The sequence below is a fragment of the Triticum urartu genome, chromosome 5A (assembly GCF_056163025.1).
Source record: "Triticum urartu cultivar PI428250 chromosome 5A, HENAU_Tu73, whole genome shotgun sequence".
In the NCBI taxonomy this organism is placed as follows: domain Eukaryota; kingdom Viridiplantae; phylum Streptophyta; class Magnoliopsida; order Poales; family Poaceae; genus Triticum; species Triticum urartu.
In genome coordinates, this window is record NC_141877.1 from 547,173,888 (window position 1) to 547,185,905 (window position 12,018).

General features: G+C 46.5%; 1 pseudogene; it reads right to left on the reverse strand.

Moving 5' to 3' along the window:
• Window positions 1–9,930: 9,930 nt before the first annotated feature.
• On the reverse strand, window positions 9,931–11,320 carry LOC125507331 (putative F-box protein At2g02030; annotated as a pseudogene).
• Window positions 11,321–12,018: the final 698 nt, after the last annotated feature.

The window sequence follows — 12,018 nt, forward strand, 5'->3', positions numbered from 1 at the left end:
AATTGATTTGACATCAGAAAAGAATTGATATTATCGCCCTTTGTTTCATTGATCGTCTGTTTGGCTTACCCTCCATTATTCAATTCCTTTTTGGTATCATCTGCATCAGCAAAGCTTGTTTGCCTAACTTCTTTTCCCCTTTCTGCTGGACAACATCATCAATTATTAATTGCATGTGTGTTTGGCCGCTGAATTAGAAAAACTGTTCTCCTAATGCTTGATTATTAAGCCTAATGCTTCATGATAATCTCTTTTCAGCCCAAGTAATTATAACTGGAGGTCCAAGTGGGCTTATTTTCTAATTTGAACAAATAGCCATAAAAATAGACAAAAGTGGATCAAACAGAACTAAAATGGGATTACGAGGATCCTCGACAATGACATACAACCGCAAAGGTGATGAGAAACCAACATGATATTCGATAACCACTTGACAGTAATATTGCTAACCACTCGACAGTAATATTGCGATATGGAAAATTAAGAGCAAAATCTCAGTTGCACATATATTTCCTCATGTTTACGCACAGCGCCAGATGACATCAAGTTTCAGCATCTTAAACTCAATCCTATAACATTTTGAGCTTTTCACCGGTCAACATACATGTTTAGAAGACAAGGACACATAGCATAACCAATCAGGACAGTTAATTGATGCACTTCTAGACTAAGAAACAACCATTTAGAAATTTCACGCATCGAACAGAAGAGACACTACTACTAACAAGACTCATGATGATTGCCCTAGCTCCACATCGTCATATCCTGCAAAAGGCGTTCGAGCAAGCAGGTAGTACTTCTCAAACTCCTTGAGGTTTAGAGAAGAAACGGTTGCTGCCGTCACCATCCCCTCCATCACCGCCGCCTCCTTTGCCGAAATGGAACCCACCGCTTCCATCGTCCAGTTTAGGCCCTTGAACTTTCCTTGAAGCTGTAAACAATATAAAACAAGCAAAATTAAGTGGACTGCCCACTCCGATGAACTAGGTTAAATTTGCAGTGTGAGAACATGCAAGAAAAACCACCTTTGGGATCAGATTGTTTGACAGTCGTGGCTGAAGATTTGCACTGGAGACTTTGAGTTTGAGCAGCATTGCATCTTACACTCTGAAGCGAATAGAGTTGTCACGAGAAAGAGGGTCAAACAAATGATCTGATGTGAAGGTAGCCATAAGCAATTTACTATCACAGTGTAAGATGGCCATAGCTGCTCAAACCCGGGCATATATTGTACTCCCTCCGTCCCATAATATACACTAGTGTAAAAAACGCTCTTATATTATGGGACGGAGTAGTTCTCTGCACATTACAGAATTATCACATTGATTTACGCATATACCCAGCTTCTGTGGACATAAATGGCAAGGAAACAGTAGAGAAAATCAATACCCAACCTATCATGCTCCTGACACATGTGGAACAATTATCAGAAACTGGCCCATGAAGGGGAACAAGCAATCCTGAACTCAATATTACATACCATAGAAGGCATGAACAAGTATTCTGTTAGTGCCTCAATATTACATATGTTAATTGATCTCCCTCCAGTACTACTCCTCTCATTGTACATTTAAGGGAAATAAAATAGGTGTTGTTGATTAACACTACTTGTGCAATGTCCTGAAGGGTTTGACTGACCAGAGAGGAGTTTGAGAATGGTCCAAAAAGACGACATCCAGCAGACCATAGCCAGCTCACAATTGGTCTTTCATGAATACGTGATTCAGGGTGGACACGGTCCGGGCCGGTCCGGTCCCTGACCGAGCCATCATTTGGACCGGCCGCCGGCGGACCGGACCGGACCGGACCGAGCAGCGCGGCGGTCCTCTTTTCCTGGACCGGACCGGCGGCGGTAAAGCTCGGGCCAGACCGAGAGGACCGACGGTGGCGGTGAGGTCGTGACCACGGCAGCCGCGAGAGACGTCTCCTGCGAGCTCCTGGACTCGGTCGAGAACGACGACGGTTCAGCAGCAACTGGACGCGGTGGCGCTGGCGGGCCGCGAGTTTTACATGCGCACGTTTGTTGTTTAGCAATTTTTTCGCTACATGCAAGCAATTTAACGCGTGCATGAGCTAACGATTTTGTGCGTACTGGCCTTGCCGTGATTAGAGGATCAAGTTTTACGTGGGGTTAGTCGTGGGATGACGCCGTAATTGACTGATCAATCCTCGTTTATCTGGTCAACGAAAAGAAGGAAAGAAAGAAACGGCCCACGATTTTTTGTGCGCGGTTGAGGTAGCCACGATCACCACCGCGAGCAACTACTGTTGTTGTGGGCTTCTTCATCAGGGTCTGTCCGCTCCTGAAAATACTGACGAAACTGAAAATACTAAAGATTCTGGCGAAACTGAACCGTGATTGCACACGTACAGATTTGGTAAGCCTCTAACGTAGGAATAGGTGTTTCCTTTTGTTTTCTGTTCGATTGAATAAAAGGAAACAACATTATGGAATAAATTGAAACGGTAGCGTGGAGTTAGTCGTGCGTGATTATCGGATCTAATCCCGTTTCTCTTTTCTGTTCGACTGAATAATAGGAAAGAAACTTCAGCGCAGCAGCGCGTGACCAGTCTTCTACCTCTTGCCCCTATCTCTTCGTCAATTGACTGAATTACACTTGATTCTGGTCAACAACGACGGGCGGGGCATGGCCAGTGCGTCGCCGGCGGCTGAGACGTCGAGGAACGATCTGCAGTTTCGGTCCGCTCGGTCGGACCGGTTAAAGACTGGACCGGACCGAGTAAATTTCGGGCTGAAATTTAGGGACCGGACCGGCCAGTTTCTTCAACGGGCTAGGACCGATCGGTCCGGTCTGGAACGGGCCACGAGCGGGCCGAAAAGCCCGCTCGCTCCGCTCAGACCTCCAACTGCGAAAGCCAAACCAGATGGATATGCAAACTGCAATGTTTCAGTAACTGCTTTCATACTCTTTAGCCTAAGATTTAACAAAATTGTTGCTAGGTGATGTCACAGAGTTCATACCTTCATAGATTTTCAACCATCTGTTCACAGAGTTCATCATCTGTTCCATCAACAACTCTGCTCCTCCGCAAGGTCGTGGCTGGACTCCACTGCCTGCTGGCCTTCATTGACTGCCGCTCGACTCCATCGGCCATGGTTGTCCCTGCCCGGGGCGCCTCCCGTGGCGTTCCTCGGATCTAGTGTCGCCGCCGGCCGCCTGCGCTGCCGGCCCCGCCCGCTTAGCACCGCCGCTCCTGGCTCCCGTGGCTCGCTGCGGCTCCCGCAACGTGGGATACGGACCGACTGCACCGTGGAGGAGGGGGGTGCACCAGGGGAGGCTAGATACGGTGGGCTTCCCGGCAGCGGCGCATGATTCCAGTGGCGTGGGTAAGAGGCTAACGACATTTGGGCGATTGAGAGATTTGACGGGAACACCACGAGATTGAGGAGAGACGGTCATGGGGAATTTTCCAAATATTTGACATATCTACCCTTGAAAAATTTACTGGATCCACCTAAATTTTGTAATGGTCCCACCATTAATTGTAATTTTGTGTAATTTAGGTCTTGTAACTCCTCGTAACTCCTATTTTTCCACCGTTAGATTCGAGTGGATGGACGGCTCCTAAATTCGCCAATCACTGTAACAGTTGTAAATAGAGAAATGAAATGCAGCTATTATTAATTTCCCCACCAACCACAATGCAACTACAGTTGTCCATCTATATGAACCACACTAAAACATCATGGATCCACAACAAACCAAGGAGTAGCAGATTCTAAACCCTTAATTATAATGGATACTTTTCATATTGTACATCTCAACCAGGTAATAGTCCATTCTTATTGCATATTAATGCTCGGTTTAAATCAGTGTGTGACTGCCATATGACCCTAAAATATTGCTCTGAGAAATACCATGATATAAATCTAACCATAAACATGAATATACTGACAATATTATTACCTTGTCAACCTGAAACTCTTCAATCTACAATATGGCTTCTGTGCTAGAATTTACTTCTGTACATAATGGGGTCATGTCAAACATTCAGTGATAAAATATTATTTACCAGGTTTTGAGTATCACAATGGGCACCTGAGCCACGACGGCGAGGCAACCATGGCGACGGCGGCGTCCAGATCAAATCCAAAATTGGAAGGGAGAAGGGGGTGAAGTGAGCACATGGTCGGACTGGCCGCCGTCTTTCGGCCACGCTCCTCCTCCTGCATACAATGAGCATATAAAGACCACATCCTAAAATATGTATTTTTAGTCCAACGGCAACATGCTACGATCAACTGTAGAATTTTTGTGGCACTTATAGGAAGATATTAAAATAGTATGTTTGACCATCAATGAACTAACAAAACAGTGGTAACTTATATGTTCTGTAAAATTAACTCTGCTGTCAAATTCACAGATACATGACTATCCTCCAAAAAAATATGAACCCGATATTATTAACTAAACTATGGTTCAAATCTCTACTCCTCAAAAAAATTAGTATCAGTTATCTGGAATTAAGGAATCAAATGGTAAAGCGGTAACAGGATAGGTGATATTGAGGAGGTTGATGGTGAGTTAGGTTTAGCAGGTGACCTTGATGGTGTTAGGTGACAGGCTGAACAACATCCTTGTTTGGCTCCGTGGTAGCCTAGGCATAATGGCATCGCCTTCCTCATGCGCGGAGGCGAGCTATAAATTGGTAAGTCAACCAACTGTCTCAATCTTTAAAATACCAAAAAGAGTTTGATTTCTAAATATACTTCATTCATGACACATTGCTAACCATTTGTACAACATCCTACAGACATAGTTATGCTAATCCACCATCCAAGATTACGCCACAACGCAAAACAAATTACCTTTATTTTAGGATCCAACAGCTCTGGAGGACAGCACCTCTCCCCTTGAGATCCACCCCCCTGCAAGTGCAAAAAACAACTCATTGCCACAAGATCATAAAGAAAGTGAACTCCGTTGTCTGAAAGATAAAAGAAAGTGATATGCTTCTGAAAACACGCATGCCATTATTCTCCAGCAGAAATGAAGTATACATCTTAATCATGAAATAAACAAATATTTATCTTGACGCACTAACATAATAACCACTTGTTATTCTGATCCAATATAGGAAGAACAATTATTTCGTACTCGGTGTCAATTGCCAGGTTTATTCTATCATCAGTACCACCTGAAGAAATCATGAATAGTTCATGCAAGAGGAATGAAATTAGACTGTATACATTATTCTTATCACAAAAATAAAATGGTGATCCAGGATATTATCCCAAAGAATGCACAACTCCCTGGTACATAATCACAAAAATCACCCTCAAAAGAATGTATTTGTACATACCTAAATTTGTACTCCACAGTCCTGCTAGAGAATCTAGATACTTATTCTGTTGATGTCGTAAACATAAGAACCATGCATATTCAGGTTAACACTGTATAAGGCAAACATACATAGTTCACAAGCATATCATAAATAAATTAGCTTCCATTCCAAAATGGAATGCTACATTGCAAGAGAAGTAAACATATATAATGCTATAACTGGAGAGCCGCAACCTCAGATCTCCCAATAACTAGCAGATGCACATCATTGCTCTGCCATCCAGCTGTGAATGGTGCCAACATGCCATGCCCCTTAAACCTGGAAAGGCCATGCTTTCAAAGTCAGTTGTGGCTTCTAAATATATCGAATGAAAACCTGCATATAACAGAGCAAAATTATGTGATAAATCCACAGATATAATATAATAATAAATTAATAATGGTAAAAGAAGATCATGTATACCCATTTTCGTCAGTTGAGTTAGTCTGAGAAGACGATGCTGAACTAAAATATCTGACTGATGCATCTGATAAACTCTCTGCATGCCCTTGTAAGCTCCCTGCGCTGGTTAAATATTTCACTAATTTGCTTGCCTGTGAAAGTGCAAATTAAGGAAAATGGAATAAATGACCACACACGAGCTGCTAGTCTTCGGCAATGGCAAAACTTGGCAGGTAAGATGTGAAATCTGAACGGCAGAAAGAGAATCTCACTATTGGATGTCTTTTGTCATGTTTTTCGACATGCTTAAGATCACCAAGTCACCATGGATGCATGTCTGTTAGGTCATTAGGAGTGCGACCAGCAGTAAACTAACGTCAAAGGAAGAAGCCTGAACAATACAAAACAGAAATTGAAATGTACTACATCTTCCGAAAGGATGACTAACACCAAAGCACATATTCAATCTGTATCCGCTCTTAAATATAAAATAACAACTAAAAGACACAAGAACTTAACAGAACAATCAACAATTAAATATCTGGTTGTCGTATAATTACAAACTGGAAGCTGGGAACGACAGGAAAATAAATCTAATACCTAGGAACAACACTTTGATTTCACTGAACTGCAATCACGATATGCACAGATCCTCCCTTTATTTTATATAAACAGTTGTGTGATCTGTTTAACCCTTAAGCCAAATGGCCAAAGCAGGGATTAATAAAAATAGACTAACAAATAGATCATTTAATTACTCTAACCAGATCCGAGCACCTAATGGACCCATCCATAACAACCTATCTAGATCTATGCACTCCAGTAGAGAGAAAAAATGCAACGAATAGGTAAAGAAGAAGCTCACCAACCAGAAGCATGAACTATGTAGTCTCTTGAAGCAGCAACACACGATAGGACGACCGAAACGGTGAAGGAACAGAAGAAACGACGACAGCAACAAACCTACATCAAAAAAAGATTCAGAAAACAGGAGAACCAAACAAAATAGTTGACAATAAAACACGAATTCCTCATATATAATTAGAAACTGGAAGTTAGGAGCTGACAGGATAACCAAATTAATCTGGTACCCAAGAATAACATCTTGATCCACAAGACTACGACCGCAACAAGCATAGACCTTATGTGCTCTTTTTCTAATCAACCATGTGACCTATCCATTCCTGTGATTACATTGCTAAGCAAGGACCAAATTAATCTAGCACTTGAGGACAACACTCTAATACAAACAACTGCAACCACAACAGGCATAGACCACCCATGTTCTTAACCAACCATGTAACCTCCCTGACCGCCAAGGCAAACAATTAAGAAAGGACCAATGAAAACAAATCAACAATGACACCATCTAAGAATCCAACAGAAGCCCACGAATAACCTGTTCCCCCGCATCTCTTTTGCAAGGCCAAATCGATTACAAACAAATCCAGCCCCTGAAAATAGTACATTGATTCCAATAACGTCAGAACCACACCCACAGCAACATAGATTGTCTTCTATTTCCCCAACCAACTTGTCAGATGTCCAACCCCGAAGATAAACGAACCAGGAAGAGCTTGGGCTAACCAATCCATTCAGGCAGACAATTTCCAAGAACAGAGCCCATGCACAATCCATCTCATCACCTTCACCTAACAAGCTCCAATCAAGCACCTAAGAATGGCTCCTAAACCCACTGAACAGCAACCACGAAAGTCACAATCCGTAAAATTAACCAGGCATGTGATTCATGCAACTAATCCTTAAGACAAAGAACTAAAGCAGGGACTAACCCGAATGGCAACAAATCTGCGTCATATTCTAACCTAATGTAATCCAACAATTAATCCTCAAGAGAAACACCTAAATCTGGGACTAACCCAAACCAATAGTCAGACCAGTGAAATATCTTAAACCAACAGAATCCAACTACAGCAGTCCACGCCAAACCCATAAGCACCAGACAAATACAGAAAGGCAACAAAAACTGACACGAATCTATGCATGCGACCGAGCCTCCGGCAAAGCAACAAAAAACCGAGGGACCCAAGCAGATCCCCTAATTTCACCAAAGGAAACCGACCACATCCAGGCTCGAGTAGCTAATGCATCCAAAAAAATTGCCGCATCCGACCAGCCAACACGTCCAAAAAACTACTGGAGCCCCACATAAGCATCAGACAAGAGGACTGGAAAGGAGGAGGAGAAAAGGGGTTGACCTGCAGAACCAATTCACCCCCTGTCGCTGCCGTCATTGGTGATGGCCGCTGCTGCCGTCCGAGGCTAAGGGTCGCTGCCGGACACGTGCGTGCACCTGTGTACCAAAAGTAGCAGCGACATGAGGGGAGGGGAGGGGAGGGGAGGGGAGGGGCCAAAAACATCAGCATCATGAGGGGAGGGGAGGGGCCAATAGCACCTTGACCAGCAGCAGCAATGCTAGGGTTAGGGTTGGAGCAGGGGGGGAGGGCGGCGTCTCAAGCAGGCCATGGCGGGAGCACACTCAGAGGACGAGGTCGGACGATGGCGCCCGTGGATCTGCGAGCCCTTAGCCGTCGCCAAACCTGCTCGCTCTACTTCTTCTCTTCCCTTCCCTTCTGATGACGGGAGGGGGGGAGGTTGCGGGCGGCGTGGCGCAAGGGAGACGAGGAGAGAGGTCACCGCGGCGTTGTCTGAGGGGCGTCGGTGGCAGCGATGTGAGCGGGGCGGCGGCGATGCGGGCGGGGCGGCGAGGACTGAGGGAGGGAGAGGGAGGGGAGAGGGCGGGGCGAGCGGTGGCTGGGACACGGGAGGACGAGGGAGGGGGCGCGAGTGCAGGGTGGGGAACGGCTAGGTCATCTTCACGCGAGTGGACAACTTTTATACACCTGTAGGCGAAATGACGAAAATGCCCTCAGCGGGGCAACGAATTTACACGCGGTGGCAGGAACGAGAGGTAACTATTCATTGCAATAGTGTCATCGGTTTGATCCAGCGGCTGAGATCAATCCGGGGCGAGATCGAACGGTCCAAATCGCATCAAGCCACCCGATCCAACGGCCAAGAATCCAAATCGCTGAGAGCGCCCGGGAGTTACTGGATCTCTTATTTCTCGATTACAAACAAGTCCAAAAAAACCTCTGAACTTGACACCAACATTTGTCACCTGTCTGTGGCACCATCACAAGTCCACAACAGCCTCCAAAGGAAAAAATAAGGGATCACCTCCATACCCTTTGAGAATACGAGAAAAGATTTTCTACCATGCACGGGATCTCCCGTGCATGCATCCATCACATCTTTTATTGCTGTGTGGGACCACTTCTATAGTGTTTTCTCTCATCTTAACATACATTCACATGCTATTATGTACTGATTAAGTTTCATTCAAATAAATAGATACCTGATGCATGTTGAAATAAAAGTTTGATTTATATTCTGTTTGCAAAATTGTGTTTTTCCTGACAAGGTCTTTAAAACAAGACCAATATTGAACATATTTTCAGAAATTATTTTTTTGACAACTAAATCACCATGCTTCAAACTTGTTTCATACAAATTTATTAATTTCATGTGAAAAAGTTAACAATGTTTTATTGTGCGCAAAAAATAATCTTATTGTTTCACTATGGCTCCCCATGTTCCATTGCATTTCATAATGTCACATAGAGTGCCAATGTGTATCAAACCGATTCTTGGTAATGTATAAAAGTTTGTAAATATTAATATATTTTATTGCAACAAAACTTTGAACTTTTCTAGTGTTTAACGAAACATAGCATAGTTATGTGTATTTTTATAGTGTTTCACCATGTTTCAGAATTTAAATTTATTTTTTTCTGAAATATATTCAAAAGTGGTCTCTTTTCAAAGATCTCGTCGTAAAAAAACAAGTATGAAAACGGAACATAAATGTACTTTTGGTTTAAAAGATAAAATAGATTTAAACTTCAAAATAAAATGAAAAGGCATGGAATGGTGGAGCATAGGTGGTAGAGTATGTTTGCATGTGATGAGAGAAAGATCTAACTAACAAGCACCATAAATGCATGACATCCCATCTCCAAACAAAATCAATGGCGCTTGCATGCACGGTACCTCCCGTGCATGGGAGATTAGCTTTTCTCTTGAGAATACACATGGTACCCTACAATTAAGCGTACAAAGTATAACAAGCCTACAAAGTACAAAGTACACATCGTGTCCCTACGCTGGGAATGCAAGCTGCATGATCGCCTCCTTCGTCCTGTGAAAATCCTCGTCCTGCTCGCGATGTTCCGGGCACACCGACGACGCCTCCCGCTTGCCGAGCACCACGCCTCGTCCCCGCTTCACCTGTAGCCAGTTGTCACCCGCCACCTTCGGGCCCACGCCGGTGATGCGTTCCTCGTGGAGGCCAATGTTGAAGAACAGCCGAGACTCGCTGTTGTGTAGCGGCACGTCGACAAAGCAGTTCATGTCGAACACCTCCTCGGCGGCGCCTTGCTCCGTGTCGTAGGCGTACACCTTGTGCCGGCTCGTCGCCAGCAGGATCTTCTTCTTCACGCCGCAGAGCGGGATGATCTCCCGCTCCCCGCTGAGCTCGTCGCGGATCGGCCGGGGCAGGCTGCCCACGTCGACGCGGCAGCGCGCCGTCCACGATGGGGACGACGGACTCCACGTGACGAGCAGGAGCACGTCGTCGATGAGCTTGTCGTGGACTACGGCGCAGAGCGAGCCGTCGAGGTCGGTGAGGTGCCGAATGCGTGACGCCAGCCGCGGCGGCGTGCGCACCCACCCGAACCGCTCGGCGCCGACGGAGAGCGACAGGATGGGCGCGTCGTGCTGCGGGTCCCTGGCGCTGCCGTCGTCGGCGAGGCTCCGGCGGTGCAGCAGCCAGTAGAGGGACCCGTCGAGGGCCACGGGAGGCCTGCCGTCGACGTGGCACGCGAATTTTGGCGGCGCGTTGCCACCGGCGCAGGGCCTCCACCGCCCCACGCCTAATGGCGTCAGGGGGCACACCTCACACTTCTGCTGCGCGAACATGTTCCTTAAGAGCCTCACCACTTTGTGCTCGCCGGTGGCCGGGTCGAAGCCGAGGCCGGTGCTGGAGAGCTCCAGCGGAAACCGTTTGACCTGCATCAGCTTTGGAACCGCCGGTGTTATCTCCTCCGCCGGCTCGCACGGCGGCAGGGACACATGCTCGCCGGTGGAGAGATTGAACACGTGGTACTCCGACAACCGGACGTCGAAGAAGAGCGTCAGGCCGCGGCACGGCTTATTCCCGGACAGCACGAGGTGCTCCCCGGCCAGGTCGCCCGCGGTGAGCAGCTCGCGAGCCGCGACGGCACGCGTAAAAGGACGTCGCGACGCCCCGCACGGTTGGCGAGAAGAAGACGATCTCGGGGTGGCGCGCGGCGGCCGCTCTGGCGGCGTGCGCGGCGACGAAGTGGTCGGAGGTGAGCGCCGCGTTCCACGCCCGGCAGACGGCCCGGAAGCGCACCGTGGCGTCCACCGGCAGGCGCGTGAGGATCTCGTCGACGAGCAGCTCTTCGCTCAGCGGCGGCTCGCCGTGCGACGACCTGATCATGCTGGAATTCGCCGGCGAGGTTGCCATCGTTCGCACGGCGGGATCGATTGATATGGACTAATTGAGTCGATCCGAGAGTACGTACCACGTCGACCGATGGATGCACAGGTAGGTCGTCGTTCGCACGTGTGTGTATATATATATATATATAGAGAGAGAGAGAGCGTCCCAATTGGTTGTGACCGTATCCGATCGTGTGTCCGGAATGATTCGGAATACAACTTCCAGCCAACTCGCGCCTTTTCCACAAAGAGAAACAAAGCTGGCGAGGTATGTGATGGCATTTGGAGACAAATGCCGGAGTTGAGCCCGAAAATATCTGGAACCCTATTAAGTGACATAAGTATGGCACGAACACATGACAACTTCGAACGTTTTTTATGTCAAGTTTAGTGACCCGAGGATGATAAGTTTAGTTTTTCGGATGGCAAGTTATAGTTATTTTTTATTTATTTTTTCTGGCAACTTTACTTGTTAAAAACGTCAAAGTCAGATTGCTTTGTGGCACACATGTAGCACTTATCATTTGAGAATATCTAAGGAAAAATCTGAAAAACGGATGCGGTGGTAGTGAACATCCCGTGTCAACATGGGAAACGAAAAGTAGCCGGTCGTCTTGGTTCGAAACTGGCTCGAGCCCGTCGACAGCAAGCAGCCTCCATCCTTTCTTTGGTACGAGCCCATCGGTGACGAGCCGAAGCACCTCCTCCTCCGTCACCCTCGAT